Source organism: Manis javanica, chromosome 2 (genome assembly GCF_040802235.1).
Source record: "Manis javanica isolate MJ-LG chromosome 2, MJ_LKY, whole genome shotgun sequence".
Taxonomy (NCBI): domain Eukaryota; kingdom Metazoa; phylum Chordata; class Mammalia; order Pholidota; family Manidae; genus Manis; species Manis javanica.
Genome location: NC_133157.1, coordinates 160,234,051 through 160,261,322, shown reverse-complemented (window position 1 = coordinate 160,261,322; position 27,272 = coordinate 160,234,051). Strand labels below are relative to the sequence as shown.

The 27,272-nt window shown below is 37.5% G+C and overlaps 1 protein-coding gene across 3 annotated transcripts in view; it reads right to left on the bottom strand.

Annotated features, from left to right (window-relative positions):
* KCNB2 (potassium voltage-gated channel subfamily B member 2) overlaps window positions 1-27,272 on the bottom strand; it is a 391,562-nt gene that overhangs the window by 324,271 nt on the left and 40,019 nt on the right. The window lies entirely within an intron of this gene.

Genomic DNA, 27,272 nt, shown 5'->3' with positions numbered 1-27,272 from the left:
GGAAGATGGAGATGTTAATCCCTTGAAGTTGAGGGGATTAGATTTCAGTACATCTACTTTCCTAGAGATGGTATTTGAAGTGTTTTAAGAGTCATCATCTTTTCTCCTCCCCAGCACCTCTCAGCGCTGATCTTTTTCTGTTCACTGATGTGTACATTTTCCCCTGTTGTCTTATCAAAACACCATGGTCAGAAAAGTCACCAAGTTCTTTTCAGATATTACTAGTTATTTTACTTTAATAGGGGGAAGAAAAGGCTATTTTAGGTTTTCAGGATCCTTTATGTAAGAATAAAGAAGATACCCAGGACCATACTGTGCACAATCCACTGGGGAAGCCAGGACCATATACCAGGGGAGCAGCAGTCCCTGGACCACAGAGTTCCGGTGAGTGAATGGGACCCTGGGGCTGTGTGACATGGCCGCACTGAGGATGTCTAGATGAGAATGCTTTATATTCACTTGGGGACCATAATGAAAAATGATCTAGATAAATGCACACTTGATTATAATGCTTGATGGTCTAAAATATTTTACAGATATTTCAAGAACTAAAAATAAAATTGTACCAAATTGGGCCTAATTGACATTGTTATCTTAAAATACTAAATATTTCTTTCTCACTCTTTGCCTGATATGAGATTTTGCAGTACATTCTAAATCTAGTTTTATCTGTGTCTACTCTAGTTAATGTTCAAGCACAAATAAAGGGGCAGAAGAAAGTACTAGCAGTATTTAATGAGGATAAGTTCTTGTACTTAATTAAAAAAAGTAAAATTACAAACCCAGATGCAGAGATCTATTATGTTAACATTTTTGATGCACAGGAATAAAGTTTTGTTTGTTTGTCTTTCCTCAGAGGGAAAATGTAACAGTTTATAAAGAAACTTGGGAAACAAGTGCTAACTGAAATTTTAGGAATCAAACAAAGCTTTTAAAATGCTCCAGGAGAGTTTGTTATTTTTCAGCATTACTCTTTTAAATGACTTTTAAAAGCAAATAATTATCACTTAATGCCATGTGATCATATGCATGCATGCATTTGTGACTGTGTGTGTGTGTGTATGTGTATATGAAGGGCCCTATTTGGCCTAAGAAACATGGACCCAGATTATAGCTTCAGTTCTTCCACTAACTAGCTATGTGATCTTGAACAAGCAAGTGCTCTAGGACTCAATTTCCTCATTTGTAAAATGAAAGGGGTATTAGAACACAGCCCCTGAGATTTCTAAGATGCCATGAAGTAATTCTCCTGCTTTCTACCATATCACTCTTGCTTAAAGTTACTTCTCCACCATAGAATACTACTTGTTAAATATAATTGCACCACATTATGAATTGTGGAGTAAAATCACTTGTTTGTACATCATGCTCCTCCTTATAACCATGCTTTGACACAATCTTTGAGTGGTTAACATCTATACGATAACTTAGGTTGGGTCACTTCGTGAAGCTAAGAGAGGGCTCCTGGTTTGAGCTAATTAATCTCCACAGTGGTGTCCTTTACCTGGCCCTGGTCTTGGCCTTATCCCTTTCTTTTGAAACACTCTCCTATCTTATTCTCTGAGACCACACTTGAATTGTTGCTCTTTCTCAAACCCCTTACTGTCTCTTCTCCCTCTGTTTTGCCTCTCAAAGGTTCTTCCTGGCCCCCTCGCCTTTTGCCTAGACATTCTAGCTGCCAGTTGACACCAACATGCATCTCTAACTTACAACCTCTACTTCTTCATCTCCAGGTCCACCATTCTTATCCAAGTAATCAGCACCTCTCATTTGACTATTTTAACAGCCTCCCAACATTATTTCTACTCTCACTCTCACCATCCTACGGTTCACTTTCCACATAGCAGTCAACTTTTTAAAAATATAAATCAGATCTTATCATAGCCCTACTTTACCACCATCTAACATCTGCTCATTGTAGTCAAAACCAAACCAAGCCATCTCCCCTTGGCTGATACTGCTCTGTGCTACCTGGCCTCTTCCCACCTCTCTGATCACTGTTATCTCCCCATCCCAGCCACTCCTGTCTCTACCAGGAATTCCCTCCCCATGCTGCTCCACTATGCCCATGGCAGGCTCTTCTCCAAGGGACTTTCTTCCACTATACAACCTAGAGTAGCCACCCAGAAGTCTCTATCACATCACTCTACTTTAAAGTCCCTAAGTTCATCACTATCTGAAAAAATTTTCAGGTTATTGTCTCTCTAACCCATAGACCAAGATGTTGTCTGCTTGGTTCACACTGAAATACTGGCTCCTTGAACAATGCCTGACACACAGCAAATACTCAATAAATGCTTGCTTAATAATGATGGATGGCTGAATAACTTCCTGCCTTTTCATTTATTAACCCAAACAAAATAAATGACTTTTCTTTCATAATTACAATTTTAACTTTATAAGTAAATATGTATTGTTCAAAATGTATTAGAAAGACAAATTAAATTTTATTTATAGTATTTCATATTCTTATTCAAACTTAATGAAACTCTGTTTCATTCCTACATGAAGCACATATATGGATTCTTTTCCATTTCATAATAAATGGACTTTTTTTCCTAAGGCCAATTATCTAATGTGGAAGTGATAAAATCTCCAAAGACTAGGGAAGGCAAATTTTCAATAACTATATCTGAAAGTTTTTTAAAGAAACTTGATTACCTTCCAGATAGATCATAAAATATAAATCACAAAATCATATATTTTCTCACTCATTGTATCACTGTTAGACCCAGAGACACATATTTTATCTTCATTCTTCATACTTCAATATTTTCCCATTTGCCGGGACATGCCATGCTGGGAATGCAAGAGTGAAGAATGAGCCACTGTAACAGTAACATTATTAAATTCTCTAGCCTGGTCCCCAGTAAATATACTGCGAAAATTTCAGCCCTCCATTTCTCTCCCTCAAATGTCTTCATCGGCAAACAAGGGGTCACTGGAGTGCCTTGCAAGGTTCTTGAGAAGGACGGTCTGTTCTCCTTTATGAAGCCCACCTTCTTCCTTCATCTTCTCACATGCCTCTACATTGGCCATGATTCTGTTCTTCACATTCAATCCTTCTCCCCACCCCAACAGCGGCTGCTCCTCTGGTTGCCTTTGACACTTGTCACCGCTTCAGCGTTACCATGGTCCGTGCTACCCCAGACTCTCTGTTGGCAGGAACCCATAAAGGAACCTGGTAAATGCCAGCGAGTGGTGAAGACAGTTGCCCAGCAGTACCTTCCCAATTCATCATTGTGGTATCGGTTTTGTCCTGGGCTCACCTCTAGCCAAATCTGCATGCGTGGCCATATGACCCCGATCTCAGTCTCACACACTGGTCTCTTAGGCCCTGCTCCTTCAGACACCAACTGCAGCTCTTCTCTAGCAACCAGCCCATAGGTAGGTAAGTCTTCATTCCCAGAAATGATGCTGCCTTGGAACCAAGAACCCACCTCTCATCTCAGATGAACTTTTCTACCTCCTCCTTGGGAAGTGTTACTTTATCAACTGGCGCTCACATATTGCAGCAGTGAAGTGGAAAATATCTGTTTCTATTTGTTTGGATCTCTTCTTCATGAGGAGCATCCCTGATGGTCTACTCATGATCACTTCTCCAAGGTTTATCAGACCTTCATGCCAATCACATGCTGGCCAAAAAGATCAACCCATAGCATCATAAAGAGCCAAACCCTCAGGGCCTATGTAGCTGAGAACTTCTTTCTAGATGTCTCCAGGCTAAAAACTTATCCACTTTTTTTTAATAGTAAAATAGAAATAATTAATATAACTAGTAATAATAATAAAACCATAAATCACATTATCCTGCCATCAATAATCATTAACATTTTGATGCATTTTCCTATCTTTTAAAAATACTATAAATTTTATGCAATAGTAGAGTATTCCATCTAAAATTCTGTATTTTATTTTACTTGGATCACGAACATGTTCATGTATCATTAAATATTCATCAACAATGTATAGGATTTCATGGATCTGTCACTACTATCTAGTCATTTCTCTATAATTGTTTCTAGTTTTTTCCTCTTAGAATAATTCTGTGAAAAAAGTATGCCTAATACTGACTGAATTCCTTATTATTCCTTAGAACTAGTTCCTAGAAAGTAAACTACTGGGTCAAAGGATATGAACATGCTGCCAAAATGTCTTCCAGTAAATAATACCAATTTAACTTATTTCAGGGGGCCTGTCTTACTGCATACACCAGCACTAAGACCTCTTTTAAAAAAAAACATTTCTGTAATCTTTGCTATTGTACAATTTGAAAAAGTAGTTATTTCAATTTATATTTCTTTGGTGATATTTTGATTAATATTTAAATTGTCTTAAAGCCCTTTGTTTTTGGTTTTTCTTCAATTGTTGGGGTAGTGTTCTTGTCTAGAAAATATGAAGGACATGGCAGTTTTATAGGACATTTTATTTTATAGTGAAAATCTAGCCTAAAAATTATGATTTTTATAATCTTATAAAAGTAAATTCCATTTAATTACCACCTTAACTATAATGTTATGCTCACCTACCATCATTAGTATCTTCATTGAATCACACGTCTTGACAAAGTTGAAATTGGAGAAAAGATTCCTTTGGAATATTTCTTTCCAATGAAATTGGTCTGCATGTAAACTACTTTGTGTGTGACACAAAAGGTTGCCCACAATCTTCTTGAAGCAGTTTTCAAAGCATTGAAAAATATTCTAATTAAATATATCTCTGTGAATGGATATAACATCTAACTATTGAAAGACATTGCTTTCCTTAGCAATGACTTAGAAAGTTTTTCTAATAAGACCACATGGCTCTCTTGAATTCCTGTCCTCTTCATCAAGGAAATTCTTCAAGACCATGTAATAGTTTTCCCCATAGTTAAAAGTTTTCAATCTCAGACTTGTAGTACCGACACTAATGACCAAAAATATACCCATAGTTAAAAGTTTTCAATCTCAGACTTGTAGTACCAACACTAATGGCCAAAAATATAAAATCAAAAGCTGCCACCACCACAAAACCCCTAATGATGTCTTGTGTGGAGCCACCAGTGTAGCTGAGACACCAGCCAGCTTCCTAGGAGCCAGACGACTACGTGGGCACCGTCGTTGCTGCCATGTCCCAGTTGTGCTGTGTCAGGCTTGCTAATGAGCACAGCAGTGATGCGATGGGGCACTGCATTTCTTCCTGACATTTCCCCCAAGTGACTTTTTACAGCTTCCTTCTATTAATTAACTTCCTCTCCTAGCCTTGTGCTGCAAATACTTTCTTATTGCCTATTTGAGTGGCACACACCATGGAGAACCACACTTAGGTTGACTGGCTGTCTCCAAAGTGACAGCACAACAGGAACAAAACAAAATATGCTAAGCGAGACTGCTGATAAAGTTATGAGAACAAGAGAAAACCAACCTGGCATCAAGATGTAGTCACAAAAAACTTGTCAAGAATGTTAAAACCATTTTCTCCTCCTTCACAAAACACAGAAGGTGTGATTGATGGCTAGTTCATAAAATAATGAGAGAGACATTTTTTTAAAAATCATGTGCTTCTACTCAGCATTTTAATCCCTGATAGGGATAACCTTTGGAGTTTAAGTCAGAGGACACACAATTTTAAACTACAAAAATGCTTTTGAGAAAAACACAGAATTAATTGTTAAAAATGTTCAATTAAACAGGTACTAAGGGATTAATTAATACATCCAACTGAAAAGCATTTTTGAGCAGTGAGTATATTCACGGTTCTTTGCTGAGTGATTTTGGGGAAAATATATGGCGCTCTCATCATCTGAGGACCTGCTCTGTGGAAGACATATTCATTCAAATTTCCACAACAATCCTGCAAAATTGGTATCATCCACCTCATTTTATAGATAAAGAGACTAAGATTCAGAATCACACAGCAGCTCTTGAAAAACAAATCTTGAACTTGAACTCAGGGTTTTTGACTTTCTGAGCATCAGCTCTTTCTGTTGTGTCACAATGCCCATGATCTCCACCCCAGTGGAAGACACACATGAACATTAGAAACAGCTTACAGGCTGGAGCACTTACTGTATGCAGGTGGTGTTTTAGGCAGTTATTACATCTTGACTCATTTAATTCACACAAAATCTCTATTAAGGTTGATTATTAAGCCCATTTTAAAGCTGAGAAACTGAAGTACAAAGATATAAGTACTTGCTCAAGGTCATATGGTGAGTGCATTAATTTCCAACGGTGGCCTTACAAAGTACCAGAAACCACAAATATTTGGCTTAAAACAACAAATACTTTCTTTCCCATAGTTTTGGAGGCTCTGAAATCCAGGTGTCAGGGGGTCATGTTTTAGAGGAGAACCTATTCCATGTCTTTCTCTTATCTTTTGGCACTGCACAATCTTTGGCATTCCTTGTCTTGTAGATACATTATTCCAGTCTCAGCCTCTATGGTCACATGGGCTTCACCCTATGTCTCTTCATACGTTCTTCTTTGTGCATGTCTGTCTCTGTCTCCCAAGGACACCAGTCATACTGGAGTAAGGCCAACCTTACTCTTTGACCTCATCTTAACTAATTACATCTGCAATGATCTTTTATCTAAATAAGGTCACATTCTCTAAATACAGTTCCAGAAGAATGTGAATTTTGGACACCATTCAGCCCAACACAGCTAATAAGTTGTGAAACCAGGATTCCCTCTGGCTGAGTCTACATTCATGAACAGTGCACTCTGGTGCTTCTCAAGCACACAAGAAATGACTATTAGCACAAGTGTGACCACTCCTGCACTGGTGCAAGCATAGTGTTTGGGAGTGCAGGGCAGGTGACATTTGAATGGAACCTTGAAAGGTGAATAGGCCGTTCACTTTTAGTAGACAGATATGGGGAGAATGGATAATATTCAAGGAGAAGAGAACTGCTAAGTAAGGCATGTAGTCATGCAAGAGCAGGCTGTGTTTGTGGAACAGCATGACTGGAGAACCCTGGAACATGGAGGGTCGGGAGGGAGAGTTGGGAAGGGAATGGTGGGTGCTATGGTTAAAAAGAAGATAGAGAACAAATAATGGAGGGCTGTGTATCAGGTCAAGGCATTGGGATTTTCCTTATAGACCACTTGGAGCCATTAATGAGAAGTGATGTGTGCTTTAGTACAATCATTTTGGCAGTAATGGAGAGGATGCAGTAAAGATAGGGATACTAGTGAGAAGTCTATGCAAGAGATGCTCAGAGGCTAAATTCCAGAGGTAAAATTCAAGATAAGAATTTAATTGGCTGTAGTGAGTAAGGGAAGGATAGCATATATACATTAGGTCTGTAGGAGACAGGGCTTTATGGTCAATGGCTAGCATGCCAGTTTTGACTGGTATGCTTAATCTCAGAAGAAACTCAATTGACTAACCCACCTGTGGCAGATTAAAGATGACCATGCATTCTTTGATACTCTGTCCTTCTAGAGAAAGACAATGTTCATGTCTCCTTTCCTTGATTCTGGGTTGGGGAAGGCTTGGTGATATTCTGGGATGTTTGGGGGTAGGTCATTAGAAGCCTTGTAGCTCCCACCTGGGCCTCTTAGAAGGCTCGCTCTTGGAAGCCAGAATTGCCATATACAAAGTCTGACCATTCTACTGGAGAGACCACGTGAAAAGACTCAGATACATGGAAAAGCAAAAGAGCCTCTATAGGCCCAGTGGTCCAGCTGCTCCTATGAAGGTGCCAGGCTTGTGAGCAAAGACCAGCCAGCTGAATTCTACCAGCAGACTTCAGCTGATGCTGCCTGATACTGAAGAATCATCACGCCATTCCCTGCTGGAATCTCCAGCCCACAAAAATCATGTGTCAGAGTAAAATGGTTGTTGCAGAAGCCACTACATCTTTGTAGGTTGCAAGACAGCTAGAACCCACCACTAGAATGAGGTAGAGTGATTCATTTAATCTCTCACACAGATGTTCTATAAAGCTAAATGAACAAATATTGATCAGGGTGACAGAAATTTAAGTAATTTAAAATGCACATTCATCCTCTGATTAAAATTCAGTATGATAGCACATATTCTCTTAGTGATTCAGTAGTGGTATCATTCTATTTATTGTGTTATGCAACCCAAAGAAGGGGGAGGTCGGAAGACAGAATTGAGGCCACTTACCCAAATTCAGCCTGGTTCAATCATGACAGACCACTCAGTTACTGATATGGATGTTCTGAGAATTAAATGCCAAGGTTCATTCTCTTGTAATAGTTTTAAAAATGGCTGGAGCTGCCTAATATCAGTTATTAGTACAAAGAATAGAGCTTCTAAGCTAAATAGAACACTCTGCATTTCAGGAATGATAACAAAGCTTTCCCAGGGCTTCTGCCCACACACACACTGACTGAACAGAAATAGAGCATGTCTAGAAAAGCACAAGCATTCAAGTACTTGACTGCTGACCAAACTTGAGTTGCAGTTCTGAGGACCTAAGCAAGTTAAAATATTTCTGGGAATTTGTGCACATCTGTGGAGCTTCAGTTCATGACTTCTTGTCCTCGTTAGTTGCCTGCCAACAACATTTAGGGTTGTTGAAGTACTGCTCTGGTGATACTTTCCATAAATTTTTATTATGTTACAGTATCCTGCATTGAACCAGCATTTCCAGCTATCCAGGTCAAAAAAGCACAACATTGTCTATTTCAAGAGTTAAGATTTAACTCCCTAGGATAACAGTCCTATTTTCAGTATTTGGTTGCCTGGCTGAATATTTGCCCCTTAAACATCTAACAGTGAAATCAAGCCATCAGTGAAGTTATAATGTGTGACATCACAATCCAGTAGTCAGTGCAAGATTTAAACTTGAACACCCCAGAAAACTGGTTAGATTTTCAACCTACATGAGTTTAATTTGTCATGTAGGTATCACCACTAACAAGAAGCCAATAACGTTCATAACTAGAACTTCCTATATTATTGTTTCATGAAAGGCCTGGATTCTAATTTTACTTCCTTTTCCAGACTCACACGGCTCACACTTCTCCTTTTTTTCTATGTCACAGGAAATGAAATGCTAACTGATAGAGGTTTAGAGGCAGTATTTCCCCTACTTGCTACTGGAATGTATATTAATTATTGAAGTTTTACCTTTGGAATCATTTGTGATTAAAAAAAGCTGTTCATTAATGATAATACCTTGCTGACAAATAAAAAGCCAATGTAATTGAAACAAATGGTGCAATTGAAGTATATCAGCTCCTACTGAGAATTAAAATTATGATTAATTAAGAGAATGTTAAATGAAATGCTCTTAATTCACCCAACTAAAACATATAAAAGATAATTAACAAATTTGCTGATATTTTTTCTTTGTAAGTAGTAATACAATTTTTAAGATCAAAATACTAGATTCATTGTGATAAGAACATATTATCTCTGTTTCTTTCTAAGTGTTTCTGAGTTGGGACCAACTGCTGGTAAAGTTAGGGATGAATTCTAGAAGCCTGGATCCAGGACAACTTAATAATTTCATATGAGGCCAGAAAAAACCATATCATTAATCGTAACCATATCATTAAGGTGCCCTCTACCCTTCTGCCCAATAAAGTGAATTCTTTTTCTAACAATGACTTGGTGAAGAAATAGTCTCTCTATTAGCTTTAACTTTCAAGAAGCTGGAACAGGTTTGAAGCAAGACTGCAAAACCAATTTCTATATTGCATAGGCAAGGATATTTTCATTGAGTAGCTATATTTTGTTTTTAAGAAATGTTTCCTCAAATTTCTTATGATGCCTCAATAACATGTTGATGCTTTAACTAAAAAACAAAACAAAATAAACCAAACAAATAAAAAAAACACCCAAACTACATATAGATTATAGACTTAGGTGCTTTTTGGACAGTGGCTTGATACTGTCATTTATAAAAAGGAAAACATGCCAGCCAGCTTTAGGCAATGCGAGATGGAAACAAGTTGGCTGCATCCCTTTGCTCCCGCAGTGTTGGGGCCAGCAGCACAGTCAGTAACATCAGCAGAAAATCCTTAGGAGGTAAACCACACACGATTTGGGCTTTACATTTTAACAACCTGTATATGAGATGTGGAAAATTCCGAAAAGGAGGCACAACTAATGCCAATGGCAATAGCAGATGATTTCTATAGCCAAAAACATAAAATAAGGTATAATATTTTATATTGCTTTCAGTAAGCTTTATTTCAAATTACTTCCTTAGCTTTATAGAGTCTACAGAACACAAGGCAAAATACCACTGAAAACCCCTTTGAAATTAGGCAAATGGAAGTTATAAATAGAATATGATTTCTGGAAAATTCTGAGCTATTATCAATGATTTTGAGACACTTTTATAGAGTAACAAAGATAAACATGTCTTGAATGCTTCCTATGTGCCAAACACCTTATGCATAATATCTCATGTAAACTTCACAACATACAAATGAGACGCAAAATCATTTCATTTATCATCTGCAGAAATAAAAGCAGAGAGGTTAAGTAACTTACCATAGCTATGGAAAGTAATGCACAGAGCAGTTCAATGACTTCGTATACAAGTTCATGAAAGTATTAAGTTGTAAAGCTAATCAGCATTCTAATGTCAAATCCTGCTCTTAGTTATCATGTTATACTAGACAGTTTCTCCAAGTTAGGTAGACCACCTTACTATAGGAGAAATCTGAGCTCAAACCCCAGGTAAGCCATTTTTACTTGCTTTGTAACATTTAAGGAAATAATTTATTAACCCTGAACTTCGGTGTCTCAACTGAAAATTGGGTATCCAATCTCTACTTCAACGGTTGCTTTGACAATTACATGAACATACATGTAAAGCACCTAGGATAGATAGATCTGATACATGGAAGATGCTGAATAGTTTTCTTAATTTTTCCTTGGCCACTTTCATCATACTTACTCTTTAATTCATTCCTTCAAAATACATGAAATATCTACTTTGTACAAACACTGTGCCAAATATTAGACAGTCATCAGTGAGTAAGGTAGATATGTTGCTTGTTCTTGAGACCAGGAGTCAGCAAACTTTTTCTACAGAAACCCAGATAATAAATATTTTTGGTTTGGTAGGACATAAAAGTGTCTGTCTCAGCTACTCAACTCTGCCATTATAGCACGAAAGGAGCCATAGAAATAGGCTTGGCTGTGTTCCAATAAAATTTTATTTACAAAAGTAGGTGTCAGATGGATTTGATCCATGGCCGGTGTTCACCAACCCCTGCTCAAGACCATTAAACAAGCCATTGCAACACAATGGGGAATGAGCCACATACAGGGAATACAGGATGCTGTGGGAACACAACATGGCAGGGTCACTTTACTCACTCAAGGAGGGTCAGTGACAGCTTCTCAGAGCTAATAACATATGAAGTGAGAATTGAAGTATGGATAGAAATTAGACAGAAGGACTTTGGGAAGAAGAAACTGGAAGGTTCAGAGACAAAAGAGATACATGATCCACTTGACAATGATCATGTGAAAGGATTCCAGGGCCAGAGCAGAGTGGGAAACAATGGCGTGCACGGCAAGCCTGGGCCCCCACAGGAAGGGCTCTGTTAAGGAGTTTGGAGTTGATGCTAATGGGAAGAGGTGGATGTTTTTCCCAGGACAGTGACAAGTCAGACTTCACTTAATGTTTGTAAAATAACAGCACTCTTGGGGGTTGTTGAAGTATCAACAGTTCCCTTCCACTAAATGGTCCAAGGCTGCTGTGCTTTTTGTTCTTATACAAGCTTTACATAATTTTCCTGTCTCCTCTGTTGTCTAGGGGTCAACCATCCCTTCTGACTAATGGAAGCACATCAAATACATTTTCCTCATCCCATTTGCAGCTTTTAGTCTACCATGATATTTAAAACTATTTTATTCAAATGCTTTAACAATTTTTTATTTAAAAAAAAAGAGTATGTAAATTGGCTGAGTGAACTCTCATAAGTAACAAGCAGGGCAGGGATGGAGGGCTTACGTACTCTATTACTGTCTATGTTTCCCTAGTTAGAATTGCTGAGTCAATGATCCCCAGGTAAAAAAAGTAGTACTGCCTTATGAAGAGAATATAACTTGTTGAAATTTGTATAGCTTTTCTGCTGACACATTCTTCTAGAAACTTTGGTCATTACTAAAAGAAAAGTCTAGGCTATGGCCATCAAACTAAAATATTCTAATTCCTAATTCCATAACCATCAAAATATACCTAAAATGTCACTTTCTCCCCACCTCCAGCCATATCTCTAATACTATCTATTGCAGACCAAAGTGGTTAAATTTTTTCCTGCCTGATTCTATACATTCTCAGTGAGCTGGACCAGAGAAAGTGGTGGACATGCAGAGATAGGTGGTCGGTAGCAGAGATAAGGGGGGACAAAATTGCTTTGCTTCTTGCGGTAGAGTTAAAATTTTAACTTTTTACAAATTGAAAACACCTTACATTTTTAATAATAAAGTTCTTTTATCTTCTTATTTTTACTTTCAAATTCTTTGAGAGCTATGATAAATATCAATGGAGTTGAGTCATAAGCAATAAGATGAAATATATAACTAGGTTACAATTTCCTCAGTTAGACTATAAATTCCTTGAAATTGAGGCTAATTTTACTCATACTGTTATCCACTATAGTGTCTAGCATATTTTTTTTCAATTAATTACTGTTGAATAGAGATAAGTGAACCAAACTTCTAGGAGGGGTTGGTACTAAAAAAAAAAGCAAGTTTCCATTTGCTTCCTATGAGCCCAGTAAACAGCAAAGTCATTTGGCAGACTGTGGCTCATTCAATATCTATGAAATTAACCATAACCCAGCAGATTCAACCATTTCAGATGCCACAACAATGATCTTCACAATTGATCACCACATAATCAATTCAGCCATGGCAAAAGATATGGCTCCAGATCAGAAAGAGGTTATTGGAAATTGACTCAGACTCTGAAGTGGTCCCTAACCCCCATGATCCCACACCTGACACCATCTCTTGCAAGATCATCAAGAGGAGAAAGTTGTCAAGAGCACAGCCCAACTCACATCAGTTCTCAACTATTTCCCTGGAGTTGCCCAGGAATAAAACGGAAATAGGAGAGGAGAGCAGTTACCCTGGTTTTCCTAACACCCACCACAGAAGTGACACATTCTTGAAAAGCCTATCTTTTCTCCCACTGAATTGAATTTTTAACATCTTTCCTTTTAGTGTCTAACGGCCCTAGGGCCCAATTCTTTTAACTTTTTCTATAGCCAAAACAGAAGGTCCAAAAACACATTTTAAAGGAATGAGCCTATATTTCCCAAAACACAAACCAGTTTATCTGTGGACACAAAGAACTTAATGAAGTTCTTGCCATAAATCATATTTTTTATAGTGTTTTGAACTTTAAAGTACTTCTCTCTACATTTCTTTCTAAGTGTAAATATTATACAAACTTTAAAAGATACCTACAAACAACTCTGATTACTAAATATATTCGTTATTTCTAATTTAAATTACAGCCATCAGCTACCAAGTGCGCCAAATACTCAATGCAATCAAAGAAAACTTTTTACATGTGGTCATCTTTCCTGCCAACTTTTCAAAGGGAGCCTAAAAAAAAATTCTATAAATTTCAAAATAGATGAAATTCAAGAACCTCTTTTGTTTATCGTTATTCCCTCAGGTTTTCTTCTAAATGCTTACATCAGACACAAACCCCTATTTTTCTTTAGTGGTATAAGACAAATGTTGCCTGCATGAGTATTTGGGGTTTTTCCTCAATCTGTTATGTTGCTATAACAAAACAAAACAAAACAAAACAAAACAAAAAAAAGCACCAAAGTATCAGAAGCTTAATATACAAAGTCTCTTTCTCATTCTTATTTCATGGGACTGACATGGACCTTCAGAGTGTTCTACTCAGCAGTCACTGAGAGACCCTGGCTGAAGGAAAATTCACCCCGATATACAGGTCCATGTTCACCAAGACATGAAAAAAGAAATGTGCTAATTACATACTGAATCATAAAGTGTCTGCCCAGAAAGGACACTGCTTCAATATTCATATTTCATTGGTCAATGCAAGTCACATGCCACAGCTCACTTGAAAGAAATATTTGTGAACAGCCTTAATTTAATGACTACCACAATTTTAGGCAGACCTTGAAACAAACCACTCACATTCTCTCTCTCCCCACCTCCATATATATATATATATATATATATATATATATATATATAGGGTGTGTGTGTGTGATATGTATATATATATTTGTATGTATGATATTAGTTCAGGAGAAAGAAAAGTCAATCTCAAATTCAACATGAATGCAAGCACTCTACTTAACTCCATTTTCTCTCCTTTAGTGAAGAGTAAAGAAGAAAATCACAAAGTCATTCTTAACCCAAGTACATTTCATAATTTCACACATTTCATACCCAAATGCATTTTATAATTTCCTTATGATGAAACAAAAGAGAGAAGATGACTTTTGGGTAAAATTACAAATCAGAAGGTTTCTATGTATCAGAGCATGAAGCAGATGAATAATCCACTGAATTTTTCATTTTGGCTCACTGAAGCCTAAATATATCCAGTACTTGAGCAGATGGACATAGCATAATTCAATAATAATGTGAATCTCTAAAGCCAAAATGTAAATTTCTTATGCTTTAAGTTTGAGATGTATACTTTATGCAGCTAAATATTCATTTCAAGAGATTATCTAGTTCTTAGTTATATAAGCTTATATAAGATTATTCTCAGTGATACTATTCTTAACATTCAAAAGACTAACATTATGATAGGGAAATCCGTACATAAAATAATAACCAAAATAATTTTATTTTCTACTGAGTGTCTGCAAAGTGTTTACTAAGTGTCTACTAAGAGAATCTACTAAATCCCATGTTACCTACAAGGGATCCAAAGTTGAACAAAATGTGACTATAATCTTCAGGCCTTTGTTAGTCTGATTACCTTTCTGTGAATTTTCTCCATTGTGTATAAGAACCTTATCTTCCTTGCTTCCTGTCCTTAAAATCTTGTGAATTCAAGTCTATACACACAGGAAAATGTGAGGGGGAGGAGGAATTGGATTAAGTAAAACTCCTGACTTTTCACTAATGACTCAACATAATAGGATTCTATGACTTTGCCATTAGAAGTACCAGAATAATTTCCATATTTATATAGTAGGTAACATATTTAATTCCTATTACATTTCTGAGTAAGCTTTGAAAGCAGCTTTTTCTATATGCCTGTCAACCTCCAGCTCAGTTCCAGACTATTAAGATACTGTAGATCAACTTATACACTTGTAAAGAAACCTCTTGGTTCCAAAACCACTAAAATCTCATTGGATGCCCTCAAAGTACTAATCAGTATCTTAGTATAGAAATCTGTGCTTATGTGACTCATTGGATCTGAAGCTGCCTGGAGCCTTCAAGGACCTCCTAAATCTCTGAATATCTATGAAACTGGATCAACTGAATGTGAAGTGTCCTGGCGCTGGGAAGGTGTACTTAGGAAGCACTATGGTTAGAAGAGATTTTCAACGAAGTTAACTGAAAAGAGCTGACTGAACAAGAGGTGTTTCCATGAGAAAAGAGCAAAAGGATGTTTAAAAGTTGAGTGAACCATTTTCATTTTTACCTCTCCCAAGATGTGATATATACTTATAAAAGGTTTTCCCTCTTCCTTTTCTTCATAGTCCTTTGTCAAACACTACGAAGTTAAATCAGAAAGGTTTTAGTTACCATAATTAAAAGAAAAAGCAGTAGCTATGGCCACACTATGCTCAGCTGAGATTTCAACTTACGGTTTTGTTTTCACTTGAGTAAGTAGGTCACTACAAATACACATCCTGAGGATTGAAGGGATACAAAGTCTCAGGGTTTTCTCTTGGTCCTTAGGAAATGGGAACGTGCTGCCTCTAGGACTCATACGGTTTCACTTTCATTAAGCATTTTTAAAAATTGAAATGCTAGTATTACCTCTTACAAACTGCAAGAAAAATGCTGCAAGATATCAAAGGAATTATTTGACCCAAATCACCCTAAAGTGTCACCTTATTCTAGTCCTTGCCGTACTAACATGAAAGCTCATTATGCTCTGGTAGAAATTTATTTCTGAAAGGGCTCATATTTCACAGGCCATGTGGTGTGTATGTCATATGATATGCTGGTTACCATGGTGAAAAATGAGCTTTCCTTTAAAAAGAAGTAACTTTGCCCTTTTGCTCATTGGTATTAGCTCCATTCTGATTTCAATGTTCTTTCAGAGAAGAGCTAAGAAAATAAAAACAGCAGCAGAGAAATGAGGAGCACCACCTCAGGAAGATGGCGTTTGGATTTAGTGAAACTCATATTACAAAGCAGATAGATGGTGTGTGTCTATACATGTTAGTTGTACTGCATGGTACTTATAAAAGAGATAATTTTGAGGTGATTAAATTATCTATGGTTTAAACTGCTATAAAATGTTGAAGAGTAAAACTACGACTCTGGATATTTAGGGCTCCAAATGGAACTGAACCCAGGGATTCTCAATTCTATCATTCACAACACCTCCTTTGAGAAACATCACTTTGTGTGGCCTCATTTACTATATTGAAATGAAACTCATGGATAATTTAACTTACCTACACATTGCCTTTTCTTTTAATCATTATAAAAATCCAACAGTAATAAAAAAAGGGATAAAAGGAAAGTAATTTGTAATAAAGTAATCTGTATTTCCGTAATGTAAATTCTCAGGTCGGACAACTGGAATTGAAATAGCTGCATGCCTGCTCTTAGCTGTATAATCTGCCATGATGAAAGCATGATCTGCAAATGTGTGGTATTAGTGATTCAAATACCATGAGCAGTGTCGCTACTGATGATGTCATCTGAAGAAATGTAAAATCCAGAGCAAAAAAAGGACACTCATCACACTCATCTTTAGATTTACACTTCAGAAAAAGCCAATGTTTATTAAAGCTGGGTTTATAAACATGTCAACAGAGTTAGGTTCTAGGTTCAGATAATTAGACAGGCTTTCCAGCTCTATTAGTTCTTCCTTATGCAGGATGGCTGTGTGCAAGGCAGAGGGTTGAGGATCCCAGCCCCTACCTACTAAGTGCCAAGAGGGCCACAATCCCTGAGAGAACCTCCCCCTACACACACATTGCCTCCTGAGGAAGAGGTGTCACCCCTATTAAAAACCACTCTAACTTACATATTCATCTAAAAGGAAAGTGTATGTTGAAAGCTGAATACACATTTTTCATGTTTCTCCATAGCACAAACTGTGACTCAAAGCAGACAATACACACAGAGCCCAAAATAAACACATTCTAAGTGAATCAAACTTACTGATTTATTTGCTGTCATCCATTCATATATTCAGTTTGGATTGTGGAAGCAGCAATATACATTCATACATTCACAGGTCACCTACTATTTCTGTAGCCTCTGAGTAATAAACTGGGGGTGCTGGCCTTGGTTGACTATCAGTTTAGGTACCCCTTCTTTCTAGGATTGGGGGGGGTCCTCTCCTTGTTGACATGTTTCCTTCATATCTTCACACTGCCCCCTGAGTAGAGCAGTCAGTCCAGAGAAACTGGAATCAGACTGTGGGCTCAGACCCCAGGTTAGCCATTTAACCACCTATGTGACTTGGGGCAGGTTTCCACCTGTAAAATGGGGTGAAAAAACTGATCTCTTAGGCTTGTTGTGAAGACTGAGTTAATCCACCAAAGTGCTTAAAACAATGCCTAGAGTAGAATAAGCGCTGATGAAGTGTCTGCTGTTCCCATTGGTTCCATGGTCCAAGTTAGTACATGAATGATATTCAAGAGTCTCTTTTAAAGTGAAGAATCCCAGCACACCTCAGAAAGCTTAGACTGGAATAAAGCTTTGAAATGTAAAATCATAAACTCTAAGGTGTGTCATTAGGAACATTTATGAGAAAGGTAGAACTTCCAAGTTTGAAAGTTGTGACTGTGTTTCATAGCACTGGTTCTGTTCTAATCCCGCAACCAGAAAAATGGCTTTTAAATCCCTCAGAAACAGTGCACATGGAGCATAACATTGACCTTTTTCTTGAATATGGATGGCTATCCATTATCTTTTGGGTTTTCATTTTAATAAAGTTAACTCTGGCTGTTCCTTGTATATATACACCCTTACTGAAAAGTAATATTTGGTCCTATTTTCCTAATGTAACCAAGGTGTAGTTACAATTTTAATAAGTAAAAAGTGATTTAAAAATAAAGTTTCAAACTGTTTTGGAGTTTACATTTTCAATGTTTATATTAAATCCTACATTAGTGTTTTTGACATAGCAAATTCATACCTTCATTCTTTCGCTGAGCCACCACTTACAGAGAACCCACCAAGTTCTTGCCACTGTTGTTAATAGCTGGAAATAATGAACTAAAAGATACAATCCCTGTCTTCAAGGAGCTCTCAGTCTCGAGGCAGACAGGCTGATAGACACTGATTGGCACTTGGTGTAAAAAACGATGTGCATCTAGCAAGCACAGGGCTGAAGCTGTGCTGGTAGAGATGAACTGTTTTCAAGGTTATAAAGTCAACATTTTTCATTTCTTCACTCTCCAGTTTGTACATAACAATAAACTCCAGGAAAAGAAAAAAAAAACAGCAACCAAAGAACTGTTTCTTTCTTGACAGCAATGCACAGTGTTCATACTTAGTCAAATAGGAAGTTTAAGATTTTATCTTTGCTTTCCCTACGCCACATTTCCATAAAGAACCCAGGGATGCTAACTCCAGGATTGAGAGTACCCAGCAGCCAGCCTTTGAGAGAGGACAATATATGTTACCTATTCTGTAGAGTATTTCCTGATGGCTGGAAAGTTAAATAAATGACTGCTGGAGTGACCCCTGGCCTAGGAGTTGAGGGGGCTTCTGATAAATGTGATGTGGCTGTATTGTTGACTGCAGTTTGCTTTCTTCATTCAAGGATTATGTATACAGTCTTGACAGCATGGATGACGGAGTCACTCAAACCAGGATCTGAAGTTTGGAAATGCCCCTCATTTTGTTCCCTAACCTCTCTGAGCTTTGGTTTTTCACCCTCCACAGTAAGAATAAGAGCACCCAACTCATAAGATTTTCATGCATGAAACAAGAGCACATAAAACTTGTTAACGGTAGACAATTAATACTTGTCACTTGCCCAGGCATCTCGTTTCTTCAGTACGATGTCATCATGCACCTCAATGTGCTCAGTTCCTTTCTGTTAAGATATTTTTTTCAACCAAGTGCAGATATTACAAAACACTTAACACATTTGTTTAAAAAATTGTATCATTTGATCAGTTTTATTATCTTTTTGGTGGACTAGTTAAATTACCTTATAGCTTATATATAAAAAGAGAAATCCTAATTTAAGTACTACCTGGAACTCCTCAAAAATAAACAAGTGGCTATAAATGGAATCTTGTCACTACTCAGAGATGGTCTTTCAAAGTATGCTAGAACCACAATAATGGATTCTGCATTGGTATCCAGTCCCATGTATTTCTAGGCAGTTAATTTTCTGGTTCTGCTGTAAGAAGGTAGAGGACCAAAATGTAGTTCATTCTGCCAAGCCTATGGCATCTGGTAGGGTGGACATTTTTTCTTCTCCACATGGAGAAACATCAGTATGTTACTTTTCAGGGATGCTGGTGGGCTAAAAAGAGTCTACTTAGAGTGAAAGAGAACATAAGAAATAGCAATTAATTTTTGAAAGAGATCTGATTAGCGAGAAATGCCACACCTGTTAAAATATTTCAAACTACTGTGCATTCCAAACCATTGGTTTCTGTCATTTTGAAAATACAGATTCTAAAAATTTCAAATAACAAACTAAAACAAATGTCAACTGTTACTATTTGGCTGAAATAAGGTATTTTCCAAACCTGCTCAGAAAAAAACAGTAGATGTCTCTTATAAGAATATCATATTCTATCATAATCGTTTATACATAAAATGTTAGTTTTCCCTTGTTTTGATCGATATAATGTGTTTTTAAAGAAAACACTCAAAAACTACATTTACTGGTCATATGCTTAATGCCTTGCCCCACAAGACAACACTGACTGTGAATTAGAAAGAGAGGGAAATATGAATCAGGAGTGTCAGTCCTCACAGTTTTTGATCTGACTGGCAACAGGAATGCATAGTCATGAAAAACTCAGTTAAGAAGAAACAGATAACTAAATGCATGACGATTTCCTAAAAGAAAACTATATGGATTTAAATATTATGAATAACTCCTAGGAAATTACTTGCAACTTTTCTCCTTGTTGCTAAAGATTTGGATGCAAAGCCTGGCGGCCTCTTTTGCCCACACTCTACCACTTGGTGAGAGACAGAAACTAATAATCACAATAACAACAAATCCCCTATTTAGTGCTTATTATTTGCCAGGTATTCCGCAAAGGCACATGACATGTATTTAGCCAGTCAGTACTCAGCAAGACCCTGTGAGCCAGGACTGCAACCACCTCATGGCCCACATGAGGAGATGAAGGTACAAGATGATCACTTGCATGAAAGCCCAGTGTGTCCTTGGTCCCAGAGCCATGATTTGCAAGGATGAGGCTCCAGAGGCCCCTCTTCACCACCTCGTTTCTTTTAATAAATCAGAGAAGGGGAGCCAAGAGAGATTGTGTAGAAAAAGTGGCAAAGGCTTTTGTACTTTCCACAGCTCCAAATCAGGGCTCCTGATGGTAGTTTTTGTCAATACCAAGCAACCACAAAGGAAACATCAAAGTAGGTGCCATGATTTTAAACACTCTAAATCTGTAAGACCATGTCTTTTTCAAATAGTATAATCAGCAATATTTCCCTTGCTCAGTGGATCAAGATTACGTAGATATTTGCTGCGGCTTTCCTAAGAGACAGTCCATGTTCCTGTATAGGGAATGGGGAATGGCTTATGATACTGGCAGCAGTTGAGGCTTTGGAAGATAGTCTCAATCTGGTCTAAATTTTAAAACATGTTTCACTTCCTGTATATCATTACTGTCATTTATAATTAATTAATTATTAAGAATATACATATTTATGTACATAAATACAAATACATATTACATTTATTTATAATAAAGGTAAGAGAAAAGAAATGCATCATTCATTTGAATGAATTAGCTCTGGGGAGCTGAAGTGCAAGAAAGCCACTAGGAGTGTCAGCTCTGAGCCTCACTTCAAGCACCAAGTAACTCCTATGGCATCCCCGTGTCTTTGGAGTTCATAGAGCTCTTCATGTTTATCACTTCAAGCACCAAGTAAATCCTATGCATCCCCTTGACTTTGGAGTTCATAGAGCTCTTCATGTTTATCTGCATCTGGATTTGCCTTTTTTTACGACCTTTATTTGTCTATCCTCTCTGATTGACGTTTTAAAGAAGATCATCCTCTTTAGGTACCCTTAAAAAAGGTATCTGGATTTGTCTGTGCCTGGTTTTATTTTTTTTATAAAAAAATGCTTTTTCAGACAGTACCAAACCAGTTAATTGTTATAAAGATTGCTGAAGACAAATGTACCACTACTAGCATTTAATACTGGTTTATACTTAGGAAAGAGGCTTGTTTTTGTTTTCTTTTCTCAGATATTCTATTAACTGTTGAAACCTAAGTTTTGACAGATAGCAATTTTTCTCCATAATTTAAAAAAATGGGTAGCTAGGACAGGGTACTATAATCCCAGTTTTAAGGTGAAAGACACAAAAGGTAAATATTCTGGGTGATATTTTGTTGAGTAAGTTAACATATTCATTATATTTAATAGCATTTAATGTGACTCAGTCTCTTCCCAGAATCATTACAATAATCTCCAACTTCATCTTTTTTCCTTGTTAAAGTCAATTTTCTACACAGAAGCTAGGAAAAGTCTGATACCCTGTGAGTCAGGTCACCATCGCTCAGAACTCAGAGAATGGCTCCCATTCTCTTTCAGGGAAAAGTTGAAAGCCCTGGTAAGAGGTGAGAAGGCCCTGGAATCAGGACATCATCCCTATTCACAAGCTCATCTTCTATAGTGCTACCCCAGCTGCCCTGCCCTGCAGCCTCCTTGCAGTAGACCAGGGTTTCTCAATCTCAGCATGCCTCACATTTTCGACTAGATGGTTCATGCTTCCACTGCTGCCTGGGACCCTCTCCCCAGACACCCACAGGGCTCCTTTGCATCTTCAGAACTTTGCTCAAAGATGACCTTCTCAGGGAAGCCTTCCCTGGAAAGCCTATTTAAAATGGAACCACCAGCCCCAGGCACTCCTTAACCTTGTTTCTTGCTTTGTTCTCTCCCATATGATTGATCATTTTTTATATTATATAATTATTCATTTATTTTGTTTACCTGTCTTCTCCCTCTGAAATATGAATTCCCTAGTGGATTCCATAGTGATGGTAGATTGCATCTATTCTGTTGGACGTTGATCCCAGCATCTAGAAGAGAACCTGGTGCTCTTTAAATGTTTGTTCAATAAATGAATGCTCATCTCCTCCTTCCTTTCCTGTGAGAAAGGACCCTACTTAGTGAAGGACCAGAAGTTCTGCCTGTCAAGTCCATATTTTATGTAATTTTCTTCTTTTTATTTTTTTTTCTGTTCACTTTAGCATGAAGTATGCTCAAAGGCTGTTATAATAGGCACTGTGTCATGGATATTTTCTAGGTGAATTGCCCCAGTTTTCTCTTTATTTTTCTACCCATATTTCCTTTTTGTCTCTATCTGGCAATCGATCCATCTATCTATCATCTATCTAATCTTCCTTTCTATTTTATCTTTCCATCTAGTCTAGCCATCTATCTATAATCCACTCAGTCATTTATTATCCTGTCATGTGATATGTCTCTGTAAGATGCATTAAATAATTTAGAGGAAATGAGACCCAATAATACAAATTCCTAATCAAGATTTTTAAAATGCTAATCTGAATTTTAAAACCTGATGTTTTGATTTTGAGGTAATTTTAATTATTTACTTATTTAAAATGTACACACTGGGAAACAAATATTGTGCCAAATACCTGTGTCAGTCTCAAATTCAGAAAATATGGATCTTTGTGAAAAATTAGTTATTAAAAATGATTGATTTTCCATGAATAATAGTGTTCTTCTAACCACTCCTGAGTTATTAAGCATTTCTGACAAACCTGAGAGTTTTTGAAGATTGTCATGGAAAATTTTATGGCTAAGACTGCATTTACTTTGAATCTAATTATTCCTGAGCCAAATAATTATTTGCAATTAAACATATTACTCTTAATGCATCATAATGATAGGGATTTAGAAGGTCAGTGATCTGTGTTCAATTTCATACCCTACTAACAGATACTTAGATAAGAAATATGATCTAATGAGCCCCACCAGAAAGCACAGTGACAGTCTGATCACTTCCCTCTCTGGAGGAAAAGGTACTGTTTGTGAACACTAATAGAGCTATTTATAGCTGCTCAATTTCCAGGCACTTATGTTGATATTGGTGATCAACAAGAAGGTGACCATCAGGAGAGGAGCTATGAATACAAATGTTATACTGTAATCAAACTTTGCAATGGTCAGTTCAATCTTTTTATTTTCACTGTTTCCATTAATAGTATCCATTTCCCCAAAACAGCCTTTTTAGGATCCAAATTTTAATTTGCATTCCAGGTTCCATTTATCTAAAGATTCACTATCACAAAAATCTGAACAAATCAACAAACATTAATTTAGTTAACTGCTTTTAAGGAGTTTGGTTCTAAAAAATGACATGAAAACACTTTGTTGCATATACATAGATATTATTTCACAGTCTAATAAAATTACCCAAAGTGTGACAGAAGAATACCAAATATTTATGGGAAAAAAATTCCTCTTGGTGACAGTCCAAATGAAATCTTTTGAGCAATAATGGTGATAATAATTATTACACTAATATGTAATATATTGTAGGTGTGCTAGTGTACCAGCAATTCAGCTAACTAGCCCATTTGATTCTCACAGTAATTGTATTAGGTACAAATTAGTATCTCTCCTCTATTCCCCTGAGAATCTGAGGCTCAGTAAGGTCACCAGCTTGGCTCAGTGGCACAGCCAGCCCTCCAACCCAAGTTTGCTATAACCCCTGAGCCTATGCTCCTCACCACTGTGTTGCTTCACCTCCCTAGTGGCTTCCCACAAGAAACTGACAGGTACAGGGCCAAATGTCACCCACTATGACTGTGACGCATAGACTCACAGGTGGGCACTGAAGCTGAGGCAGTACATGGCCTTTCTGCACCCTCCAACCCAATCCCCAGGCGTGACAGTTTCCCTAATGTCCCACACATGCACGGAGCAACTTAATCCCTTTCTTTTCACCTAAGTTTATGCTTTCTCTCTCTGCTCGAAATAATTTTCTGTTCCTCCTATTTGATTCACTCTCATTTAAAGCTTTCCCTGCTGTAATGAATTCTCATAACTAGATACCTACTCTTAAATTCTGAATGCCATATGAAATGGACATTTACTCAAATTTGTGGTTGTATAAGGAGTATTTTCTGATCATTTTATATCTATCAGTTTTGTCTCCCATAATATCTTGTGATCTCTCCAAAGGTTACTTTTCCTCTGGTCAGTGCACAAATACTTAAAAGCAGAACTGAAAACATATTTCAACTCGACAATTTCCCTTTTGCAGTAGAATTGAAAGAATTAAATTATAATGCAACGCTACCAGAAACTCTTAAAAATTGAGGTATGACAAGGTCAAAGGATTTAACAAATGAAGATGATTTTACTCTTAGCACCATCTCATTAAAATTCTTAGAAAACATATAAAACAATAACCTTTAGGTTTCTTACATACAAAGATGCTCTTCAAACAATAACTTTATGAATTGTTAAACTGAAATATATCAAAAATACTCTTCTTAGGTGAGTGGGGAATGTTAAAAGGGGTTTCTTTCTGAAATAACAAATTAGAAAGTCCCACCAGTTCTGTCTAAAATACCAGACTGTTTATTAAACATACCTGATAACCAACTGGCATGATGACTGCAAGCAATTTTGAGATAAAAAGGAATGCCTCATTTCTGTCTTAAAAAACTCAAACTAGAAGTTTCCAGAGATATCTTTTTTAATTTAAACAGAGGTCAGTTCCGCTAAGTTGATACCATTATGATTCTTTTAGCACTGGGGCTAAAAATAGATTCCTGATTTCCCTTTTTTATATTATGCTATTAAGAATTTATTTTTTCAGACTCATTTCACAGTCTAATGAAAAGGTACCATATTGGAGGTTTGTCTTGACTTAAATCTTGGATTTATCCACATTTGTATCTTTTCCTGAGTCAAGGAATAACTCCACTTGGGCCCAAGGTCCTCCAAAGGATGGAAGCATGAATGTAAAGAAGTGGTCTAGCCATCCTCTAGAGGGCATGGAAGGATGGTCCACCCTGGGAGCCAGATCAAGCCTTCCTGCCTCCACTGAAACACAGGCTATATTTTACCTATGACAAGAGTTCCCAGAACCTGCAGTTCAGATAAAATAAGCAATCTTAGCAAAGCAAAGCAACTGAAAGCTTGCTTTTCAGCAGCACCTGATGCTTTTCATTGCATAAACTCTGTGGCATACACAGCAGCCTACACACTATTCTAGAAGGAGAATTTATACAATGGAAAAATGGAAAAACCACACCTATGGGTCTCAGCCTACTTCAAAAACACAAAGCCATTTAAAACGAGTAAGAGACCCAGCTTCCTTAGACAGCCTAAAGCAAACCTAGCATTACTCATTGGGGTATAATCACTGGGACAAGACAGTCAACTTCTATCTGTGTTGTTTAATTTTCACAGAGAATAAAAATATTATGAAGCATTTGGTCATGCTGTTATGTCTGCCCTCCAGTGGCACTTGGTGGCAGGTACTGAGTGTTTGGTATGTGCCAGAAACTGTGCCAGGCATCAGGAATGGAAGATGAAGAGACAAGTCTGATCCCTCAAGTGCAACAACCTAGCTGGGGATATTTGCACAGCAGATGGAATCTCTAGATTAAGAGTATAGAGAAAGGCCCAGGAAAAACAGTGGAGAGACAGTCAGTCAGACACCACAGAAGAGGGACATATGAGCTGGGGACATAGAAGGATAGAAAGGGACTGTGGTCACAGATCCATGAAAGGGCCATGGGTGCACAGGGGTGGTTACAGCCAGTTTACAGGGCACCCTTGTGCAAATTAGAAAAAAGATGTCCTGTCCAGATGGATGGAGCCATGTGAAAGTACTGCTTACTGAGGGCACTACACAACCCGTCTAGGCCAGAGCCCTGTCTTCAGGAATAGTTGACAGTCTGCAGTGAGCTAGACTGAAGGAAGTGGCGACTCACTGAGGTTTATAGTTCAGAAGTGACTCAATCAGAGGCATGTGTTTGAAAGGTTATTCTACTGGATACATGCAGAAGAGAGTAGAACTGGGAAGAAAGTGAATACGGACAGTGCAGTTCATGACAACAGCATAATCTAAATCTGAGATAATCAAAACTTGGACCACAGCAGTGGATCCAGGGGTCCCAACTGAGTAGGAAAAGAATAGAATCAGTAAAGGCAAAAGGTTGCAATAGGGACAAAATAGAGCTGTAGTTGGAAATGGAAGGCTCAGTGGTGTAATTAGAATTCAAGATTCCAAAGGGAGAGAGGTTTCATTCATGTGCTGAGTTCAAGATGGTAAATACTTAGGCTTCAATTTATGACTGGTAGTTGTCCTGTGTGATAGCAAGGGGGTGTGGTAATAAGATAATTTTTAATCATAATCCACCATCTTCAATGAGTATTGGATAGTAATGACAGGAATAATATGATGGGAAAGGAATGATGAACTTGGGCAGGAGGAATAATTGTGGGAAAGCCAGGCTTCAGGTGACCTGGATACAAGCCCCAATATGCCACTTAGTGAGAGACAATACAAATTTGGTATTTTGGGGTTCCAGCTCTCAAATCTGTATAACAGGATTAACGTTGTCCTCACATAGGGTTGATCTAAAGTAACAGTAGGCAAATTATGGCCCACGGGCAAAATCCAGATGCTGTCAAGTGTTATTGCAACCTAGCTACACTCATTTGTTTACATTTTGTCTATGGCTGCTTCTGCTCTACAACAGTGAAGCTGAGTAGTTGTGACAGAGACCTTATGGCCCACAAAGCTGCAATATTTACTATCTGGCCTTTACAGAACCATTTGCTCACCTCTCTTATAAAGGGTCAATATGAAAAATCCCTAAGCTCACTGTATGGTATCCAGCAGATGCTTGGTAAAAATTCTTTCCATCCTGTTCTTTGAAGAAGGTCATACTAATTACTGAAGGGACAAGAAAATGTGGCCTTCACT